Raw genomic sequence first — 24,632 nt, 5'->3', positions numbered from 1 at the left:
CACCCACCAACCGGGCCCCTTCTGACTGGAACTCCGCCTGTTCCCAGGCCCCCACCTCCTCTTCCTCATCGTCATCCTCCTCCTCCTCCTCATCTTCCTCATCCACTCAAGTCTCCAGTCTGGGACTGGACATTCGAGCAGGTTTCAGGGAACTCTCAAACCGACACTCTCTCCCCTTGGCGTTGCCCTCTGTTCTGGACCACACGCTCAGACTCCAGAAGACAACAGCTCCCTCAGTCTGGACCCACCAGCTGGCAAGAAACTACAGTAAACCACACACTAATCTACTATTTGTTGGATTGTATTCATTGGCTACAATTATGACACATATAACATTTTAGTAGTAACTGTCTAAGTAAGTGAACTGAAAAGATAAACATGTTTCCACCTTCTAATAATTCACTATACTGTACAGTATATGTGGTGGGTTTTTATCTTAGTCACCTTCTACACACCGCCCACTGTCACTTTTTTAAATTGCAATTAAGGTGTATTTGTTACCCTATTAATATTTGTAAAATCCATGTTTTTCACTTGGGTTTGGCTCTTTTTTTTGAAATTATGGGTTTTTGGGCTTCTTTAGAGTAAATTAAAATGTTAAATATGAAGCCAGAGCCAACAACTTTTAGCTTAGCTCGGGAATGTGTTAATTTGTGAGTTTTAGAGAAACTAGTAGGTCATTTTTTTCTTTTTCTTTTTTTTTTTTTTACCTTTTGGGCATTGTCAAGTTTCCTGTTTCCTCTCATTCCAGTCTTAATACTAAGCTTAGCTACCTGGCTGCTGGCACCACCTTTATTGTTTATGGTACAGACATGACATCTCCCTTTCAGCAAGAACAAATAAGCGCATTTCTCTTCATGCCAATATTTCCTTTATAGTTAGATCAAGATTTTCATGATGAAATAATTCTTCACTTCAAAGTTTCTGAGATTTCAGCTTCTGCTTCCTTTCCAGAATCTTGCAGCAGTGGCCTGTCAAGATTATGACAACCCCAAAGTGAAGCCCTCGGCTCAGCCAACGCCATCTATTCGCTGGCAAGGAGGTATGTTGTACTGCACCATAATGACATTAGAGGAGTGGAGCATCTCATCTTGAATGACTGATTGTTGCTTACTTGCAGATCACAAAGGCCAATCAATATTTATTTTAGGAAGCTCAAATTCTTTTACCTTTTAGTGTTATATTTCTTAAATCCATATTTACAGTTCTGGTGTAAATATTCTGGGTTATTTGTTCCCAGACTTCTCCAGCCCAGAGCCCAGTGACGGGAGAGGAGGCACGTGACAGTGAGAGAGTCGGAGTAATGATCCCCTCCTCTCGTCCCGTCCTGCACCCTATCACAGCACCACCTGTAGGGGAGACCCACCATCCCGAGGTCTCAACAGCCTCAGCCTCAGCCTCTGCCTCTATCAGCACTCCAGACACAAGCCTCCGCACTCAATTCACGGTATTCAAAACAATCAATAAATCCACCCCCATCAGCACATCTAGATGAAATGACTTTAGTGACTGCAGTACTGCGTCTGTTAATGGTTGTTGTTTTAATATTGTTTTTATTTTTTTTTTGTAGGCTGACACTGGCTGAACAGGATGGACCTCAAATGTATGAAGCCATGTACAACATCCAGGCTAGGTCACCACAGCCAGAGATTCAGGTATTTTGATTCATCAATCTTTAGATCAGGTGGACAAGGACAGCCTAGTTGGTGAGACACTGTTTTAACCTCCTAGGGGGCCTTCATGCGACCTTTGGTTAACCCTCCATTTACAGATTTATTTGTGTTATCTCTGCTTTTAAATTCACCGCTGATGAACACACACTCTCTTTCTATCAGATACTGTAGGGCTAATACATTGTTTTCAATCCATCCCAGACTATTCTGAGTTGCCCCTCTGGCAGGACCATGGTCCCAGAGACACCACGCACCGAAGACAGGGAAGAGAGGATAACACGATGAAATCCCAAAACCCGGCCAATGCCCACGCTCGACGGACCCTTCAGAACTGGGGGGGTCGTCTTCCTCCTCTTCATCGTCCTCATCATGCTCATCTACCACAGCTGCTTTCAGCCGCCTTTCCCTAGATTCGGACGCTGGAGCCGCAGCCTGTAAGTATTCTCGGCACTGTTGAGCCAAAGCTTGCTTTTAATTCAATTCAATTCAATTTTTCATCAATTTTATTTATAGTATCAATTCATAACAAGAGTTATCTCAAGACACTTTCAGATAGAGTAGGTCTAGACCACACTCCAAATTCAAGGACCCAACAGTTCTAGTAGTTTCCTCCAGAGCAACCAACTGCAACAGTGGTTTTAATGCATAATATAATTATTTTTTTATGTTATAACTAGTTAATATTCCCCAAATTATGGGGTCATTAACAACAAGCCATCTTATCAAAGAAGGATTTTTTACTGTGGCATTCAATCAATTTTTACCTTAATGCACATGTACAGATAAAGGATACACCACCTCTGGCTTGCAGAAAGAATTAATAAATGAAACTACCTAATAGTTAGATACAATTAGGGTAAATAGGAAATTTGGGGGAACTGACCATTTGATATATGGGCTTTACTAAAGACGTGGCACTTAAAGATTTTTGTTTTATTGGTGGTACAAACTTGTGTGTCTGTTTCATAAATGACTTGATGATGTAAAAATGTAGAACAGAAGCCTCTTTGTTCATGTACTTACTGCCAAAAAGCTAAATTGCTGATGAATCATACTGAAGTAGAATAAAAGTCCTCTGACCTGAAAAGTTGACTAAGTAGTTTTCTGGTACCTGATGTGAGGCCAGACTACAGATTTTTCCAGAAGCTCTCGAAATTAATGTGAGACGTTGATAGATTACCATGATTGATTGCCAACATAATTTGCTCCAGTATATGCAATCACTGTTGCAAAAGGTAAAGACAATAATTACGAGTGCTGCTCAGTTACATCTGTGACCTAAAACTGAAAAACAGTAAGTGGTGCTCCAGGATTTTGGACATACCTGCTGTCTGTATCATCAGAATCTCATATTGACCTCTGAGATGTCGCAGACTGCAAGGTTGTGTGGAGGCTTCCCACTAATGCGCATTAGTGGCCTTAGCACATTCTCTGGCAGGAGTAGAAAACATTTATTTCTCCTTGTCTCTACAGTGAGCTGACATTTACTTCCTCAGTATGATGATTGCCAGCTGTCTGAGTGTTCCATAAATCATTACTGTAAGGACCAATTAAGTGGCTCTCAACAAGCTGACAAGCTCTCAGATCATAATTGGACTCTTTATGAGTGCTTTAGAAAAGGTTGTGCTGCGCAGTGGAAAGATCAACCAGTTCACCATATCAATATGATTTGACACTTCCAGCAACTTATTGCAGACAAATACAGTGGGCTGTTTGCTACAGGCGCTTCATAAAGTGATCAGGATTTTTTTTGGCTTTAAAGATGTAACATTCCCTCTCCCCGTTCTTAGCCTTTTCGAGCCGGTGGAGCACCAGAGAACCTCCAAGCCCTGCCCAGAGCGATCAGCTCGGAGCGTCGACCCAGCCCTGTCCCCGCCGTCCCCGCGCCCCACCCAATGTGGTGCAACTGGAGGAGAAGCCAACCTCAAATCATAGCGAGATCGAGCACCTCATGAGCCAGGGATACTCTTACCAGGACATCCAAAAGCACTGCTGATTGCACAAAACAATATTGAAATGGCCAAGATATCCTACGCGAATTTGTCTCCATTCCCTCCACGCGCATATTCTTACATAGCACACTTCTTGTGCCTCTCTCTCCTGTTTGTCCTCTCGCCCCTAGCTTGGCCCACCTGGTTGGGTATAGGTCGGCGCAGCCTAGCCCAAAGCCCAAAGCTCATTGCCTACAGCACTACCTCCGGTGCTGGCTGACGCCCTACATCCCTGTGGATTTGTAACTGGCTGTTACTCCAGCGAGCCACAGCATCTCTGGGACATCCACGATTTGCACTCCAGGTGCTTTTAATAGTGTCTGGCCTTCTTTAAACTGCTACAGCAGGCCTTTTCGTTTCACGGACATCTCCGCAGGAGTGACTAGCGTGTCTGAAACAATGACGGGACGCCACATGGCGCGAGACTTTCGAAGAATCCTGGAAAGACAGATTCTTATCTTTCATGTTGAAGCCTCTTGCTGAAAATGTAACCAACACCTCACAATTAAAAATGTATGTCTATATAAAATTTAATATATGAACAAATATATATTAAATGTGTGTAATAATACAGTACTTGCATAATAAGTATGTAAAATGACTTCACTGAGGGTTGCTGTTGATACAAGTGATGTGGGGCTCAAATTAAAGGGGTTTGGCCCTTTCTCTCAGACTGAGGGATGTGAATGTGGGGAGAAATACACATGTGAGGAAGAGTCTGTGTCTTCCTCACCAGGCTGTGCTCAGTCAGCAGCAGGTTGAAGACACGCAGCCGAGCTTTTCCCTATAAATTCAATCTGTTATGGCCTTTGATTACACGTTGTTCTTGGTACTTCTTCTGTTTTTAGAAAACTGCTTTTTTTGTCGTGTTGTATTTTTCAAAGTAGCATGACAATGGTTCGGTTCTGGCTGTCTGACAGTGTGTGTTTATATTGTGAGTTTGTGTATGTGAGCATGCATGTGTGTGCGTGTCGGCCAGACTTGCTCTTTGCTCTTAAATGACCTCCCTGTTCCTGTACAACATGAATGTGGAATTACAGTGTATACTCAGACATGTGTGTGTCTAAATGTACTACTGCTCTAACTCATATGGCAGGGCCTAGTGTAGCTGTAGGCCTGGCAGTGAGATTATTAAGGACGTACTAATGTTGACGCCCTGCAGTACCAGACAGGCTAGTGTTGTGTGATCCGTGGTGCTTAACGTTTTTGTTCCTCTTGGTTTACTTCATGGCTGGCTGGTTAAATTTTCTGTCTCCAGCCTTGTCCAGGTGTGACAAACAAAGCAATGTCATTGATTTACTTTGTAATATATTATGTAATATGATCATGAATATTGTTATTATAATTCATCAGAAGTGCTTCACTGCTGCTACATTGTGTGGCTAAATAATTAAGCCTTAAATGTACATTTGTGAATATTGTGTTTAACCATCATCCGGGTTCTTAAAGTGACAGTATCATCCGTATTTCTCTGGTCCGTAATGTGCATACTTGAAAGTACAAGTGACTTGTGAGCCTGCAGACCTCTCAAGCTGTTGACTCGTGCGTGTTTTAAAATGTTTCATTTTAAAATAATTTCTAGACTGTAATAAAGCAAACAAAATGCTATGCTATGGAAACCAGCCATTTTGATTCCTTTCTTTCACATCAACTTCCTTTCTCTGCGGCAGTTCACCACCACTGAAAGGAGATGATTGCTGAGGCATTTGAAAAGTAGGCTCATGGGTTTGCTGGCCCACCCCCAAGTCTACATTAAAATCAGTATTTGGGCCAACTGTAAGAACTAACTCAGGAATAATGTTTATCTAACACAGTGGTGGTCACCCGAGCGGTCAAAAACCCGAGGAGACTCATTGGCATGGACAGCAGCTCACCTGCCTCTCTTTCATCCAGGTGACATGTAGCCAAAAGTATCCGCTTAATGAGTCAACAACGTAGCCCTTTCCTTTTTTGGTCACGTATAACTTGCACATTTTTCATATTTCCCAAGTTGGCAAGACTAAAACACGCAGCTTATTTCCCGTCTATGAATGAACAAGATAAATAAATGCAAAGAGCTTTTAGGTACATTGACTTGAACCTCTGCCAGCATATGAAGAAGATGGTTTGTTTTTTGTTGGGGGAGGGTGTCAATCATGTCAATAGCTAATCAGCCCTTGCTTATTCTGGGTAATGCTGTCTGTTGACTGGAAGCTATCTCTGCGCTGTCTTGCCATCCTGTAGGTCTCTTTTTTTTTTCTTTTTTTTTTTTTCTGTTCCTAGTTGCCTTGAGAAACTTGTTATGATGGGTATTGGACGGGAGGTCCCAATCCTCAATACTGTACCAATGTTTAGCTGATGCTTCAATGACAACACGTCATTGTCGTGTTATTTACCTTTTTATTTTGTTTTGCACAGTATACCAATTTGTGCTTTGATACTGTCACTCTAAAGAAAAGATAATTGTATAAAGTACATTAAGTGATATGAAAGAAATTACTGGTTTTTTTTCATTTTGTCCAGTACAGTATTTTGTTCCAAAGGTTTTGTTTACTTATGTAATAATTCTGGAGCAGTGCCATATGTTTAGAGTTCCTCACCATGTTTAAGAGGGCCTTGTTTTGAAACAGTTTGTTGGAATTGATCTGTAGTACGTGTATCAGAAAGCCAGAAGATGTGCAGTGTTGCTTGTATTACGGTCCAGTCTGCTCTTGTCAGCCACATCAGGCCTGATCTTTGAGTCCAAAGGTCTCCTTTTGTTTCTTCCTAACCTGAAAGATAAACCGATCCCAAATCAGTACTCGCCTCGTGATGCTTGATGCGTGTTTACCAGCCCCTCTCCCCTCGGTCTCTGTGTGGGGTTACTTTAATGTTCTGCAAAGGAGGGCCGTTGTTCCATGTAGCTGTTTGCTTCTCATCAGTAAAAGGCATTCATTAACTTTATGATGGTTTTCAAAGCTCACACTTTGGAAGTATGCACATGCTGTTAAAAATGATAAGAAAAACCGTCACGTGTCTCTTTTCTCCACATGCATATTGTAAATACCATGAATCTGAAAAAATTTAAAATGCAGGCAAAGATTTCAAAAGTGATTTAGGTACAGTAAAAATTGAAGAATTTACTCAGGATGCACAAGCCATTTGTGATGACTCAATCTTTTTATGATATACATACTATGACTTTTTAATGATTTTAATACAGACTTGATTTATTAGTCCTGACAGATACCTACAACAGGGTTCTAAACGTTTTGATGACTTGAATCCAATTTTCCATATGATTAAGGCTGCATAGAAAGGTGCACACATGAAACAAAATATATTTAAAATGAATCATTGTATATAGTAGTTTATTAAATGCAAGCTATCAATGAAAAGATTGAAATTGGCTGAGGGTTGAAATAATTAAAATAACATGCATGCAAAGATAATGCATACATTTGATGTCACGTTCAGGGACTGCACAAAATGATTCTGAGCTGCAATTTGAGAACGGCACTATAATGGATTTTTTTTACATTTTTATGACAAAAAACATTAAAACGGGTTATATGTTTCACAAAAAGATTTGATGGACAATTGCCAAAAAAAACCTCAAGGGGCTTAACAAGTCAATCTCCTTAGAAACAATTATATTTAACAATTTAAGAACATTATATAATTATGTAAAAAAAAAAAGGGGCAGCTTTTATTTGTAGAGCACATTTCAGCAACAGGGCAATTCAAAGTGCTTTACACAAAATCATTTAAACAGATAAAACAGAAAGTACAAACAGTTAAAATCATAAGCATTAAAAACCAATAAAACATGAATAGAGAGTTTAAAACCAATAGAAACATTAGGACACAAAACACAAGAATAAAAGTTACAGTCCAGCATAAGAATTTAAAGAAATGAGCATTAATTTAAAGAAAGGCTGCATCAAAAAGAAAGGTCTTCAGCCTTGATTTAAAAGAACTGAGAGTAGCAGCAATCTACAGGTTTCTGGAGTTTGTTCCGATATGAGGAGCATAGAAACTGAAAGCTGCTTCACCCTGTTTTAGTTCTGACTCTGGGACAGAAAGTAGACCTGTCCCAGATGACCTGAGAGGTCTGGTGGTTCATAGTGTAGTAGCAGATCAGAAATGTATTTTGGACCTAAGCCGTTAAGTGATTTATAAACTAGCAAAAGTACTTTGAAATAAATTCTTTGAGGTACAGAAAGCCAGTGTAAGACTTCAGAACTGGAGTGATGTGATCCATCTCTTGGTCTTAGTAAGGACTCGAGCACAGCGTCTGATACAGCTGCAGCTGTCTGATTGATTTTTTAGGGAGCCCTGTAAAGACACCGTCACGTATTCAGTCTACTGAAGATGAACACATGGACCAGTTTTTCCAAATCCTGTTGACACATAAGTCCTTTAACCCTTGAATATTTTTAGGTGATAGTAGGCTGACTTTGTAATTGTCTTATTGTGGCTGTTAAAATTCAGGTCTGAGTCCATGACTACACCAAGATTTCTGGCTTTTTTCGTTGTTTGAAGCTGAGCGCAGACTTTTAATCGTTCCTCTTTTGCTCCAAAAACAACCACCTCAGTTTTTCCTTCATTTAATTTCAGAAAGTTCTGGTACATCCAGCCGTTAATTTGTTCGATGCACTTAGTCTTTTTGTATTGGACTATAGTCCCCTGGCGATAAGGTTATGTAAATTTGTGTCGTCCGCATAACTATGGTAACTTATTTTGTTTTTCTCCATAATCTGGGCCAGTGGAGGCATGTAGAGGTTAAACAGAAAGGGGCCCCAGATAGTAGGCCTTGGGAAACTCCGCATGTCATATTTATACGTCTCAGATGTATAATTACCTATTCGCACAAATAATCCCTATTCTGTAGTAGGATTCAAACCAGTTATTACTGAGCCAGAAAGTCCTACCCAGTTTTCCAATCGGTTTGTAATATGTTGTGGTCGACTGTGTCAAATGCAGCCTGGATCAAGTATACTAGATTGAAATTTTGCCACTATCATTCTAAGGTGGATGTCATTAAAACTTTGACAAGAGCCGTCTCAGTGCTGTGTTGTGGTCGGAAACCCACTGAAAGATATCAAACTGTTGTTTAGTGACAGGAAATGGCTGAGTTGTAGAAAAAACGCTTTTTCAATGATTTTACTTAAAAATGGAAGGTTTGATATTGGCCTATAGTTGCCATAGTGATGTGTCTAGATTGTTCTTTTTTAAGAGGGGCTTGATTACTGCAGTTTTCAGGCCTGTGGAAAGATACCTGAAAGAAGAAGACAAGTTCACAACTGTAGAAGATCAGAAGCCAAACAAGTGGAAACACAACCGTTGGTAGAATATCAAGGCAACAGGAGGAGGTTTTCAGATGTTGTATATGTCCTCCGTTTTCATGGTTGATTATATGAAATTCTGTCATATTGGAACTAGTTTTGCTTGAGCACTGTGACAACACACTATCCTGAACTTGATATGATGCACTGACTGTTTGTCTAATCTTCTGAATTTTGTCTTTGAAGAAGGATGCAATCATTGCAGGCCTTGGTATAAAATTTCAGATGCTACTGGTACTGGAGGGTTTGTTTGTGGCAACAAAGTACGTGAATTATTATGTTTCTAGAGATAATATCAGAGAAGAAGGACCTTCTGCATCCTCAGTCCAAAATAAATGCAAAGTCTCTCTTTATAGGTGTATAATGGACCAGAGATTGTTTTCCCCACCTTCGTTCAGCTTTCCTACACTCCTTTTTCTGTTCTCACCAGTAGGACATCTCCATGGAGACTTTTCTTACCAGAGACAACTTTGACCGTGGAGCAATGGCATCAATAACATTTGTATTTTACAGTTGAAATTATCTACAAGCTCAGTAACTGAGAGCCCAGAGAGTGCGGGTGTGAGAAGAAAAGCTGAATAAATGTTTCACTGGTGTTTCAGTGATATCTCTGATTACTTTGTTTTGGACACTTTTGGGCACAGAGATAGTGCCGTTAAAGAAAACACAGGAATGATCAGAGAGAGCAACGTCAGTCACAACACCTTGGAAATATTCAGACCCTTGGAGACAATCAGTCCAGAGTGTGCCCCTTATTGTGCGTGGGCTCTGTCACATGCTGAGTCAGTCCATAGTTCTCAAAACACCACACGTTGTTTGGTCACAGTGTTGTCAACATGAATGTTAAAATCACCCGCAATGATTACACAATCAAAGTTAATACAGATTATAGACAGCATTCAGTGAAGTCATCAATGAAGGTTGCACATATTTGGTCGCCTGTAGATATTAGAAATATTGCTTGAGGGGAAGACTTTAGCTGAAGAGCCACATATTCAAAGAAACAAAATTTGCATAACATATTTGTGTACAGTGAAATGAGTCATTAAACAAAATGTGACTCCAGCTCCTTCTTATTCACTCTATTCTCGCTCATAAAACTGAAGTTAGGGGAGCTGACTCGATGAGACAGCAGCGCTGTTATTATGGTCTAACCAGGTTTCAGTTAAAACATAAAATCTAGATTGTGCTTAATATAAAATCATTGATTAAAATGATTTTCCCTGCCAAAGACCGACGTTTAGTAAAGCTAGTGTAGGGTGTTTTCATTTTTTGGGACAGGCTGTAGCTGACGAGGAATGGATGCTAATTTGCTAAGTTTGCAGTTAAGTGTTTATTCACCATTCTTTTTCACCTATCACAACAAAATTGAGGAAGAATTGAATCCACAGGCCCCGGCTTGTCTTGGAAAGAGTCATTAGTATCACTAGTCCTGCAGCCAAGGCCGGCACATATCAGTTAGTGCTTGCTGGATTTTGCACACAAGCGTCCTTATCAGTCTGGGGGGAAGGAGTTTGCTGACCTCCAGGCAGAGGTGCCTGGCATTTTACTTTTGCCCGGGTTGAGCCATTGGGGTAGGAAGGGGTGTATATTGATGGGGGAATAAGGAAAGGGTGTGTGGAGACATCAGTAGAGAGCGATGATCTCCTCATAGGGTTCGGGGTTGGTAAAGGCGTTTGAGGGGTGCGGAATGGGTGAATCCTCATTGGGTGGGTTTGGTGAAGGGGTTTGAGGGGTGCTGGACGGTGAAGAGGGGAGTAGGTTTTTGTCTCTGCTCTGTGGTCTCCCATGGTCAAATCTTTGCACAGGTGGGCTGTGCTGGATCACTGCCGCACTTTGTTGTGTCTTCCTTTTGTTTTGATTTGTCTTGTCTCGTGTCCTTGCAGACGGAGCAGAGTGTAGCGCAGAAAGTAAAGTAGATTAGAGGTGAACAGCTTTACTCCTGGCTGTTAAGGAAAAGTCCATCTGCTTAAAAAGATGTTTGCGCTCCAGAAAATTTAAAATTGTCAATGAACTAGAGAGAATGGACGTACATTCATTGAAAGCCATTTGTTTAGTGCCAGCAGCCGCTGAATCTCTCAGCTCCTCTTCTGACTGGCGGTATAGCCCCTGATAAACACATTTGCGTTTAGGAGCTGATTGTGTCCGCAGTTCCCTAAAGTCCAGTTTCTGCAATTCAGACTGTTGCTTTACAACATCATGTGACCCGATATGATGTTCTTCACAATTGGGTGTTCTGCCACAATATCTGGGATTTTTTGGGTCAAATCAGACATTCAACATACTAGGACTATTGTCATGCCTTTTTTTACATACTATACTGTTTTTAATGACTTTGTACTATACTATGAATTTTATAATTTTTTTCAACATACCATAGTATTATTTTTTTCACACACTAAAAATTACTTTTCGTGATTTTTTTTCAACATACTATACTATGACCTTTATGATTTTTTCAACTTACTATACTATACTTTATCATGCCTTTTTTGACCTACTATACTGTTTATTAATGACTTTGCTTGACAACTATACAATGTTTTTTTATTTTTTTTCAACATACTGTAGTATTACTTTTTTCGAAATACTATACTAATATACTCTACCTTTTATATTACTTTTTTTGACATCCTAACTTGACATTTCAACACACTATACTATGATTTTTAAAACTTTTTAAACACACTAAACTATGACTTTTTCATGACTTTTTTCAACATGCTATGTTGTTTTCTATTACTTTTGTTGACATTCTGTACTATGACTGTTTTATGATTTTATTCACATACAGTATTTATTATGCGTTTTTATGACTTCTTTCGACATAATATATTTTTATTTTTTCTTTTTTTGACATACTACGACTTTTACATACTTAAAGCCTTCTGTGTTCAAACAGACTTCTTAATGTATAACATGTAATTTGCCATATGTCTGCAGGAGCAGAACAATTTATTTGTCTGCATGTTAACAATAACAGAGTAAGCAAAGCTACACGTAAATCCTAGAAAAAAACTGTCATTCTGCCATACTGGCAGAAAAATAAATATTTGTTTGAAAGAACCACTTCCACGTAAATATTCATGTATTACTCATGTAAATCATAAACATAATTCTCCATATACTTAAATTGTATGCTTGCCTCTAGACAAATTTCACACTTTCTTCACATTTCATCTGCTGTCTCAACCGTCACTACAGGTTAATGAACACTTTATTAACTGGAAGAATACCAACTGAAAATGATTTCGATTATCCTATAATTAGTACCAAATACATACCGGTGCATTCTAGCGAATTATGGAAATTATAAGAATTGTGCCTGTAATTCTGCACCACAGAATACTGATATTCAAACATCTTCATTGTTGTTAAACTAGCAGCCTAACTTACTATGAAGTTTGTAGCTCAACGTCTAAACTAGAACAATTTAAAGCTCTTATGTTCTTTTAACAGTCAAACTTTATTGTGTATAAGTTTCCAAAACTACAACAATGAATTTGTTGGTAAATGGTTTGAATGTCATTATGACATTCATTTTACATTTCAAACTTCAAGGCCTTAAAAGGCATTTTACAGAATTCAAACATCCAAAACCATTTAACAGTGGTAGTCTTAAAACAGCAGAACAAAACAGACAACAGGAGTAGGAAGGGTAAGTATGGATGTACTTGCACATTACTGAGCACAGTGCATCTTGATTGTTGATTGTCTACAAACTTAGTTTGCATACGTGAAGTCACAGTCATTCCCCCCTCCTCAGTAGTCATGCTGTTAGTCATCATGCATTCTGAGGGGATTCTGTGTCTCTCTGGGATCCACAGATAATTTCAAGTTCATCAAAACATTAATTACTTAATTTAATAAATTCATTCATTTAACATAAGTATCTTTTCCTTATGAGGAGAGCAACTTCATGCCGTGAACCATATTTGACATGGACCAAAAATCTGTTCTAACCCTCATCCTTCCTCCATACAAAAGAACAAAAATACAGTCATTGTAAAACAAACCACTGTTTCACTTGGAGAAACTCATCTGCATGAATAATAACACAATGAATCAGTGCACTAAACATTATAAAACAATTACAGGTTTTGATTGAATTTCTAAGGCATCTTTTTACTTGGCTGTTGGCATTGCTTCAACTCAAACACGCACAGAAACTCTCCTAGGCTGTGAATGAAGAAGACCCATGAAGTAAGAGTACAACAAACAGTTAACCCTTCTATGTCAAATGCTGATCAGATTATTCTCCAGTTTTGTAAATCTTCTTTAAAGTGACTATATGTAACTGTTAAATGTTTCTGAAACTGTGCAATTTTTCATCTAATAACAATAAGCTTTGTAACAGCAAACGAGAAAGTATTTTTATGTAGTTTTTATTAATGCCTTACTCCGTTAATTTTTTGGCGAAGTCACAAATGATTTACGGCAGGTATAACACATTGTGATGGGTCACAGATTTCACTATACACCCAAAAAGCCTTGTGTAGTAAGTTGAGCCAGGTAAAAGGTAGCAGGAGATTTCTTAATATAGACCAAATTGTATTTTCGTTTTATTTTAGAAGTTATCTGTTGTAGTTATGGCTGTACTGGGGCCGGACCATTACAGAAAACAGAAATTAAACAAAGACTAAAAGCTAAAACGGGAAAATGACAGACAACAGGCGGACATCCGATTCAATCACGTCGGCCTTTTAACGATTAGACAATTACAGGATTGTAAATGATTCAAATACGTCCTGAATTTGCTCTTAGGTATGTAATATGTCTATTTCATTCATAAAACTTTACAATTCGCAATGTGGTTGTAACTTCAGTAGCCTACATTAACTTACATCCCCCCTTCCATCCTTCATTTTTATTCATTTTCATTAAGTGTTTGTGTTTCCTACTATTTTCTTTCCTTCCTCCCTGTGTCATGAAGCTATATTATACTATATACTTTATGTCTACAACAAACTCTAAATGCTTTGACCCGTGACACAGTGACAGTGATAACATTACCACTCATTTAGTTTACCGTTTTACCCGCTAGAATAACACAAACTGAAGTTACAAATAGCCACTTTAATATATCAAACTGGGAGTGTAAGACGGAATTTTAGCTGTAGAGAAGGAAAAGTCTACTGTGAATGACCTAACTGTTTTTCAGAGCTAAAAGGAAAAACTTTGGGTGAGGCTGTAACTGGCTTAGGGAGAGGCATTCGTTGCATCCCCAAGACTTCAGTGTACAGACTTAACAGGAAAACAAAATAATATCCAAAATAAAAACAAGACATCTACCTAAGCTCTTCTTGTTCTCCATAAAGAGCACCCAAACAAAATAAAACACTATCTGGTCATTTTTTTTTTGGCATTTTTTTTCAAATGATTTATTTTAAATAAAGAAATATACATAGATTTAATATGTACACTTGATAAAGAGCTGTTTCAGCTGCCCTTCGTGATTACTTTGCCTGAGGTGATGCGTAGTCGTATATAAACAGTCCCTGCTCAATGTTGTGCTCCAATTATAGTTCTACGGACAATCAGCAGTATACAAGGCTTGTGGTAATGGGAACTCTAGGCGAAGGATTGTCCTTGGTATAGGTGGGAGATTTATTTGCTGAGTTATGTCATGGGGGCTCAAATCATTTCTCATTAAGGCTCATTCTAACATAATGTTCTGGATGTGAGACAGTAAGCAAAAGCTACAGATTGGAATAATTTGAGCCTTAGTCATGCATCATGATAACTGATGGACGCTGAGCTTTTCCATGACATAACTAAAGGCATCGGCCAGTCTGAGCCTCAGAGGGAAGAACGGAGCAGCGTGTGCCGTGTCTGCAGTCGCCACTTCACTTCTGTACATCAGGTACTTACTGCTCTTCACTCCAGAAGCAACATAGATAATAAAACACAAAGAAAGAGGGAGAGAGTGGAGTCAAGGGTGTGTAAATATATTAATGGCATAATCAGATCACGAAAAAAAACAACTCCCTTCTCTATAACCCGTTTAGTTAAACATGATATCTACCTGGTCGTTGGGAAGTTGCTTTTCTCCATTGACCCCGAGGAGCACAGCTTCCTCTGTGTTGTCGCTTTTCATCTCCACCCATTTTCTTTGCTGGACTTCTCTTGGTGCGGCAAGACCAAAAAAATTCCTTAAAGTTATGCAAATACATATTGCAATGACTATTCTTCTATCCAGCCCAAACGATGATGATTCAGAGTTTGTTTTGATTGACCTTTTGGCAATTTGTGGAAGTGGAAACAAGCCGTAAACACACACTGACATGTATCACCTCTCTAGTTTATACGGTAAAGGATTTGAGTTTGGGTCTATCTGACAAATGCAAGTCGATTGTACTCTTCATTCAGTTACATGTCTGGTCTCTACCAACTCTCTAAAGAAAAATAAGGCTTTTTAGCTGCTAAATGCTTCATAGTTCATCAGTTAGTGGCTTACGGTGTTGTCTTCTGTTTGGTGCAGCAGATAGTGTACAGTGTGCTTTTACAGCTTTTAAACACTGAGTTAATGATGAGATACAAGCTCTATATAGCTTGCTCTACAAGGACATTATTAGAATTAACTTCAATATTAACTTGATATCAATTAAGGCCTATTTGTTTTGAAAGAAAGCAGGAAAGAAAACAAAAATGTTTTCTGATTGAACTGACTGTACAAACTTTTGCCAGATCTGTGATAGACATTTAATTTTGCTTTCCACTCAATCAAAGAAATCGCTAAATAATTTTTTTTTTTTAATGTATTTAGTACGCGACATTGTACCAAGTTCGAAAGTGACATCTGCATGTATGCTTCCTCTACTTCCTGTTTTGATCATCCGGCCATGCCAGCCTTGTTTCATGGCCTTATTCTGTGCCCCAAAGCGAGCTGTCAGGGTACGATGATCAACAGAAGTAGAGGAAGACATACATGCAGATGTCACTTTCTTGAACTTGGTACCATGTCAGTCGTACACTAAATACATTAAAGAAAAAAATATTTAGGCAATTTCGTGGGAGGTGGAAAGCAAAATTAAATGTGAATCATCAGATCGGCAAAAGGGGTAGGGGCATTCAGTTCCATCAGAAAAACATTTTTGTTTTCTTTCCGCTTTCTTGTCAAAAAAAAAAAACAAATAGGCCTTAATTGATATCTAGTTAATATTGACGTTAATTCCATAATAATGTCCTTGTAAGCAAGCTATATAGAGCTTTGTAGCATCATTACTGCATGTTTAAAAGCTTAAAAGCACACTGTACACGAACGTTGCTGCCACAATCAGTTGGTCAACAGACACATAGCCACTACTGATCAAGAAAAAAAAATTTTGCTAGATGAAGGGGCATTTAGCAGCTAAAAACCTTTTTTCGGTATAAGTTGTAGAGACCAGACATGTAACTGAATGAAGAGTACACATCAGACTTTGCATTTGTCAGATAGATGCCAAACTCAACCGCTTTATACCGGTATAAAGAGAGGGTGATACAGTCAGGTGTGTTTAGCGGCTTGTTTGCCACTTCCACAAATATGGTGCCAAAAGGTCAATCAAAAAAACTCTGAATCATCTCGTTTGGGGCTGGATAGAAGATAGTCATTGCAATATGTATTTGATCTAACGTTTAAGGAATTTTTGGTCTTGCAGGCACCAAGAGACGTCTGCTAGGCAAGATAACATTGTGGTGGAGATGAAAAGCGACACACATAGGACAGCTGTGTGCTCCTTGGGTCATTGAGAAAAGCAACTTCCCAAAACGCATGGTAGATACTAGGACTGTTTAACTAACGGTTATAGAGTACGGTGATGTTGTTTTTCTGCTGATCTGATTATGGCCATTAATATATTTCACACCCTTACTCCACGTCTCTCGCCTCTTTCTTTGGGTTTATTATCTATGTTGCACTCGGGATGAAGAGGCCGTAGTACGCTTGGGGAGGGTGTGGGTGTGTACAGAGTGAAGTGGCTACTGTCAGGACACGGCAACAAGCTGCTCCTGTTCTTCCCCTGATGGCTCGACTGGCCGATGCCTTTAGTATGTCATGTGAAAAGCTCACCGTCCATCAGTTATCATGATGCATTACTAGGCTCAAATTATTCGCAGATCCTGTATGCTTTTGCTTACTTTCGGCTTCACATCCAGCACATTAGTTAGAATGAGCCTTAATGAGGAAATGATTTGAGGCCCCCATGACAAACAGCAATAAATCTCCCACCTATTGGACCAAGGACTAATCCTCGCCTAGAGTTCCGGCATACACAACCTGTTATCTGCTGATTGTCGCTTAGAACTATAATTGGATCACAACATTGAGGAGGGACTGTTTTTATATCCGACTATCGCATCACCTCAGCAAAGTAATCCTGAAGGGCAGCCTGAAAGCAGCTCGTTTATCAAGTGTACATATTATAATCTATGTATATTGTCTTTATTTCAAAATAACTCCTTTTACAAAAATGCGCAAAAAATACTGACCATATAGTGTTTTATTTTGGTTGGGTGGTCTCTTTATGGATAACAGAAAGGCTTAGGTAGTATGTTTGTTTTTATTTTGGTAAATATAAAAATATTTATTTTGTCTTTCTCCTGTTAAGTCTGTACAAACTGAAGTCTTTGGGATGCAACGATGCCTCTCCCTACCGCACGTTACATGCCTCACCAAATTTTTTCCCTTTTAGTCTTCTGAAAACAAATGTTTTGTCATTCACCGTACTTTTCCTTCTGCACAGTCAAAACATTCTCGTCTTTATCACTCCCCAGTTGTATATATTAAAGGGGCTATTTGTAACTTCATTTGTGTAATTCTAGGGCGGGATAAAAAGAAAAAAAAAAAAATAAAAAGAAGAAAAAAAGATAAAAAAAAAAAAAAAAAAAAAAAAACAAACGGTAACTAACGAGTCACATATAAAAAAAGAAAAAAAAAAAAAAAATTAAAAAAAAAATAATTTAAAAATTAAAAAAAAAAAAAAAAAAAAAAGTAAAAAAAAAAAAAAAAAAAAAAAAAAAATGGTAATGTTATCACTGTCACTGTGTCACGGGTCAAAGTACATTTATGAGTTTGTTGTAGCACATAAAGTAATAATACTTAGATTAATATAGATTCATTTCATGAAACATCCACAACACACACGTATAGGGAAAAAAAAAAACAGGGGACACGGAAAGACAATAGTTAGGTAACACAAACACTTAAGGAAAATGATAAAACTGAAGATGGAAGGGGGGGATGTAGGTAATGTGGCTATGCTGACGTAGCAACCACATTGGTCGAATTGTAAAGTTTTTAGGAATGACTAGACTATATCTACCTAAGGAGCAAATTCAGGACTATTTGAATATTTACAATGCTTGTAATTGTCTTAAATCTGTTAAAAGGCGACGCGTGATTGAATCGGATGTCCGCCTGTTGTCTGTCATTTTCACTCGTTTTAGCTTTTAGTTACTTTGTTTAATTTTCAGTTTTTTCTGTAATGTTCCGGGCCCCGCTATCAGCCATAACAAAAGATAACTTCTAAAATCAAACAGAATAGCAATTTGGTCTATATTAAGAAATCCTCCTTGTCACCTTTTAACCGGCTCGATACTTAGCTAACAACAGGCGTTTTTGGTGTTAGTAGTGAAATCTGTGACCCATCAACATGTTCTATACACTGCCGTAACTGCATTTTTTGAGTGGTGTTTGGGGGGGGCTTTTGAGTTTGCGCCCAAAAATTTAACGAGTAAAGCTTACTAAAACTACATAAAAATACTGGAGATTTTGCTGTACAAAGTCTTTATGTTATTAGATGAAATTTTTGGTTTTTTTTTTGGCACAGTTTCTTAACATTTAATCAGTTACATATAGTCACTTTACAGAAATTTACAAACCTGGAGAATTCGATCATGCATTTGACTAGAAGGTTACCTGTATTGTTTGGTACTCTTTACTTCATGTTTCTTTCATTCACAGGCCTAGTGAGTTTTCTGTGTCGTGTTTGAGTTGAAGCAATGGCCAACACCAGTTAAAAAGATGCCTTGAAATTCAATCAAAACTCTGTAATTGTTTTTCTTTATGTTTAGTGCACGGATTTTCACTTGTTGTTATTATTCATTCAGATGAGTTTCTTCTGCCAATGTTGAAAGCAGTGGTTTGTTTACAATGACTGTATTTTTAAGTTCTTTTGTATGGAGTGAGGATGAGGGTAAGAATGCAGATTTTTGGTCCATGTCAAATCTGTTCACGGCATGAATTTGCTCTCCTCATAAGAGACAAGATACTTTTCTGTTAAATGAATGAATTTTTAGCATTAAGTAATTAATGTTTTTGACTGACTTGACAATTATCTGTTGATATCCCAGAGAGCACAGAATCCCCCATCAGAATGCATGATGATACAGGCAGGCATTACTACTGAGGAGGGGGAATGCCTGTGATTTCACGTATGCAAACTAAAGTTTGTAGACAATCAACAATCAGATGCAGCGGTGCCAGTAAGTTGGGGCAAGTATCATCCATAGTACCCTCCTACCCCTTGTTGTCTGTTTTGTTCTGCTGTTTTTACAGAGCTACCCAAGGCACTGTTAAATCGGTTTTGGATGTTGGAATTCTGTAAAATCCGAAGTTTTTGGTTTAGTTTTTAATTTTTGGGGACGTATTATTTTTAATTGTTTTTTTTGGACAAAATTTGTGTTTTTTTTGGTTGTTTTTAAGGTTTTTTTTTTTTTTGTTTGTTTTTGTTTTTTAAGTTGCCTGAGTTTGAAATGTAAATAATGTCATTATACATTCAAACCAATTTACCAACAAATCATTGTTTGTAGTTTTCGAAACTGATATCCAAATAAGTTTACTGTTAAAGACATAGGCTTTAATTGTTCTAGTTTAGACGTTGAGCTACAGTACTTCCTGCTAAAAGTTAGCTGGCTAATGTTTAACACATGAATATGTTTCAAATATCAGCTATTCTGGGTGCGATTAAGGCGACAATTTCTTATTATTTCCTATAATTCGCTAAAGCACCTTATGTATATTGTGCCTAATTATAGATAATCGAAATCATTTCATTTGGTATTCTTCCAGTTAATAAAAGTGTTCGATTAACCTGTAGTGCCGTTGAATGCATCAGATGAATGTTAAGAAAGGTGAATATTTGTCTATAGAGGCTAAGCATACACTTTAAAGTATTTATGGAGAATTATGTTTCTGAGATTACATGAGATAATACATGAAATTTACTTGGAGTGGTTCTTTTAAACAAATATTATTTTTCTCCAGTCTTGCAGAATGACATTTTTTCTAGGGGGCGGGGGGGAAATTATAACGTTTGTCGCTTTGTCTTACCTTTAGTGTTAACATGCAGACGAGTAATTGTTCTGCTCTGCAGACATAGGGCAAATTACATGTTAGTACATTAAGAAGTCTGTTTGACACAGAATGCTTTAAGTTATGTAAGAAGTCGTGTATGTCAAAAAAAGAAAAAAAAGAAAATACAGTAAAATATATTATGTCGAAGAGTCATAAAAACGCAATATAAATACTGTATGTTGAATACAATCATAAAACAAGTCATCGTACAGAATCAACCAAAAGTAATAGAAAACATCCTAGCATGTTGAAAAAAATCATGAAAAAAGGTCATAGTTTGTGTGTTTAAAAGTTTAAAAATCATCGTATAGTGTGCTTGAAATGTCAATAGTTTAGTATGTCAAAAAAATTACTATAAAAGGTAGAGTAATTTATGTATAGTATATTCGAAAAAAAGTAATACGAACTTGTGGGTGAGGGTGAAAAATAAAAAAACATTGTATAGGTATGTCAGCAAGTCATTATAACAGTATAGTAGGTCAAAAAAGGCTGAGGGAATAAAATTCATAGTATAGTAAGTTTCTAAAAAATCCTAAAGGTCATAGTATATATGTTGAAAAAAATCACGAAAGTAAATTTTTTAGTGTGTTGAAAATATAATACTTATTGTATCTTGAAAAAATTATAAAACTCATAGTATATTAGCAAAGTCATTAAAAACAGTATAGTATTGACAAAAAACGGCATGACCTAGTCATATCTGTTGATGTCTATTTGCCAACAAATCCCAGATATTGTGTCAGAACACGCCCATTGTTAAGACATCAGATTGTGTCCATGATGTGTAGAAGTCAACAGTCTGATTCGGCAGGAAAGCGACTTTAGGAACGGCTGACAGCATCAGCTCCCTAACGCAAATGTGTTTATCAGTGGTCCTTATAGCGCTCAGTCCAGAAGAGGAGCTGAGAGATTCACCGGCTGCTCGCACAACAAATGGTCTTTCAACGAATGGTCCTGCATTCCATATCTCTCTAGTTCATTGACATTTAACATTTTCTGGAGCGCAACATCTGTTTAATGCAGATGGACTTTTCCTTAACAAGCCGGAGTAAAGCTGTTCACGCTCTATCTACGTTACTTCTGCGCTACACATCTTCTCCTCTTCAGTACACGAGACAAGACCAATCACAACAAAAGGAAGACACAACAAAGTGGCGGGCAGAGGGGGGGGGGGTGCAGGAGGATCGCGCACAGACCCCCGCCTGTGCGAAAGGATTACCATGGATACCACGAGAGGCAGAGACACAAACGGCTCCACTCTCCGCTCTGCACCCGTCCAGCAGGCCCTTGTCGTTCTCAAACCCCCTTTCACCGAAACCCCTGACGCGCATGGGATTCGGCCATTCAGCACCGCTCAAACGCGTTTACTCAATCCCCCCCCCGAACCTATGGATTCATCGCTGTCTCTACTGATGTCTCCACACCGCTTTCGCTTATTTCCCCCATCAATTATAACATGCCCCTTCCTCCCCATATGAGCTCAACCCCGGGCAAAGTAAAATGCCAGGCAGTCCTCTGGCCTGAGGTCAGCAAACTCCTTCCCCTCCAGACTGATACGGCGCTTGTGTGCTCAATCAGCAAGCACTAACTTGAGATGTGCCGGTTCCTTGGCTTGCAGGACTAGTGATACTAATGACTCTTTCCAACGACCGCGGGCCCTTGGAGTTACAATTCGTCGTTCGGCTCAATTATGTTGTGATAGGTAATAGAAAAAGAATGGTGATAACTCCTTAAGCTGCAAGCTTAGCAATTTTAGCATGCCATTCTCGGTCAGGCTACGCCTGTCCCAATAAATGAAAACACACGAACACTAGCTTTAACTAAAGTGGTTCAGGTCTTTGGCAGTAAATCATTTTTAATTCATATGATTTTATTATTACTCCCATCTGTATTTTAGTTTTTAACTGAAACCTCGGTTCGAGCATAATACGCAGTGTCTTCTGTTCTCATCAAAAGGAATGGGGGAGGGGGAGAGGGATAAGAGAAGAAGGAGGGGTGAGGAGAGGAGAAATGGAAGGGGGTGAGAGAAGAGTGCAGCTCCCCTAACTTCAGTTTTATGAGCGAGAATAGAGTTGAATAAAGAAAGGATCTGGTAGTCATATCATTTTGTTGAATCGACTCATTCACTGTACCAAATATGTTATGCCAATTTTGTTTCTTTTGAATATGGGGCTCTTCAGCTAAAGTCTTCCCTCAAGGCAAATTTCTAATATCTACAGTCGACCAATATTGCAACCTTCATTGATGACTTCCTTAACTGCTGGCTATAATCTGTATGAACTTATGATTGTGTTTTCATTGCGGGGTGATTTTAACATTCATCGTTGACCAACCTGTTACGCAAACAACTGTCTTGTGTTTTTTAGAGAACTATGGACTGACTCAGCATGGGACGAGCCCATCGGCACATAAGGGGCACACTCTGGACTTGATTGTCTCCTAAGGGTCTAGATTTTCCAATGTTTGGTGACTGAGCGTTGCTCTCTCTGTCATTCCTGTGTTTTCTTACGGCACTATACTCTGTGCCCAAAAGTGTCCACACAAAGATAATCTAGAAGTATATCAACCCTGAAACACCATTCAACATTTATTCAGCTTTTTTCTCAGCACCCTCACTGCAAAGGCGGTGGGGCTCTCAGTTGTCTGAGCGTGTGAGATAATGTTCAACTGTAAAATTACAAATGTTATTGATGCGCATTGCTCGCCACTACGGTCAAAGGTGTCTCTGGTAAGAAATATATCATGGATAATGTCCTTACTTGTGATAACAGAAAAAGAGAGTGTAGGAAAGCTGAACGATATGTGTGCGAAAACAAATCTCCTGGCTCGCCTATGACCACGCTATAAAGAGAGACTTGGCATTATAATTTGACAAAGAACTGAGAATGAAGAAGGTCCTTCTTCTCTTCGATATCTCTAGAAAGCAATAAGGATTCAGCGTAGCTTTTTTTGCCACAAAGCAAACCCTGCCAGTACTCAGTAGAAAAGGCATCGAACTTTGATCTACAACAAAACAAGGCTCTTGCAATGACTTTGGCGATCCTTCTTTCAAAGACTAAAATTCCGAAAGTAGACAAACAGTCAGTGCTATCCATATCAAGTTCAGGATATGGTTGTCAGGCTGCCAATGCAAACTAGTTCATATGTACAGATTTCATATAATCAACCTGAAAACGCTGGGGACCTTGATACTAAGCTCTGAAATCTCTCCTCATGTTGCCTTGTATTCTCGCCTAACGGGGTGGTTTCCACTTTTTGTGCTTCTGATCTTCTACAGATTGTGAACTTGTCTTTCTTTCAGGTATCCTTTCCACATGCCCTGAAAACGGTTCATAATCAAGCCCTTTAAAACAGAACAATCTAGACACATCACTATGACAACTATATGGTGCCTTAATATCAACCTTCATTTTTAAGTAAATCAGTGAAAAAGCGGTTTTGGCGGCCCTCAGCCATTTGCCTGTGCACTACACAACAGTTTTGATTTGTTATCTTTCAGTTCGGGTTTTCCGACCACACACAGTTAACGGGAGACGGCTCGTGTCAAAGTTTTTAATGACATCGCACGCTTAAGACTGATAGTGGCAAAATTTGAAAAAACAATCTTAGTATTACTTGCTCTCAGTGCTGATTTGAACAAGTCAGCCACTAACTATTACTAAACCGATTGGAAAACTGGGTCGGACGTTTGTCTCAGTACTAACGGGTTTGAATCCTACTTACTAATAGGGATGATTTTGTGTCAATAGGAATTATAGCATCTGAGCGTATAAATATGACATGGGCGTAGTTCCCAGGGCTCTATTCTGGCCTCTTCTGTTTAACATCTAGCTATGCCTCCCACTGGCCCAGATTATGTGAGAAAACCAAAATTAAGTTACCATATTATGTGCCGGACGACACACAAATTTAGCATAACCTTATCAGCCAGGGGCCTTAGTCGCATACAAAAACTGACTAGTGCATCGAACAAATTAACGGCGTGGATTACGGCAGACTTTCTGAAATTAAATGAAGGAAAAACTGCGGTGGTTGTTTTTGGAGCAAAAGAGGAACGATTAAAAGTCTGCGGCTCAGTCTTTGTCAAATCAACAGAAAAAATCCAGAATCCTTGGTGTACGTCCTGACTCAGACCTGAATTTTAACAGCCACAATAGACGATTACAAATTCACCTACTATCACCAAAAAAAAAAAAAGTGGGAGCATGTAGATGTTAAACAGAAGAGGCCCCAGAATAGAGCCTTGGGAAACTCCGCATGTCATATTTATACGCTCAGATGTATAATTACCTATTGACACAAAATAATCCCTATTCTGTAAGTAGGA

At 38.7% G+C, this 24,632-nt stretch overlaps 1 long non-coding RNA gene across 1 annotated transcript; it reads left to right on the top strand.

The window, feature by feature from the left end:
* Window positions 1-4,298: 4,298 nt before the first annotated feature.
* Window positions 4,299-22,342, top strand: LOC116687129 (uncharacterized). Its single transcript, XR_004331471.1, has 3 exons — window positions 4,299-4,421; window positions 14,788-14,793; window positions 22,331-22,342. It is a non-coding gene; the product is annotated as an uncharacterized LOC116687129 (long non-coding RNA).
* Window positions 22,343-24,632: the final 2,290 nt, after the last annotated feature.

This window comes from Etheostoma spectabile, chromosome 3 (assembly GCF_008692095.1).
Source record: "Etheostoma spectabile isolate EspeVRDwgs_2016 chromosome 3, UIUC_Espe_1.0, whole genome shotgun sequence".
Classification (NCBI taxonomy): domain Eukaryota; kingdom Metazoa; phylum Chordata; class Actinopteri; order Perciformes; family Percidae; genus Etheostoma; species Etheostoma spectabile.
This window is presented reverse-complemented; position numbering and strand designations above follow the sequence as displayed.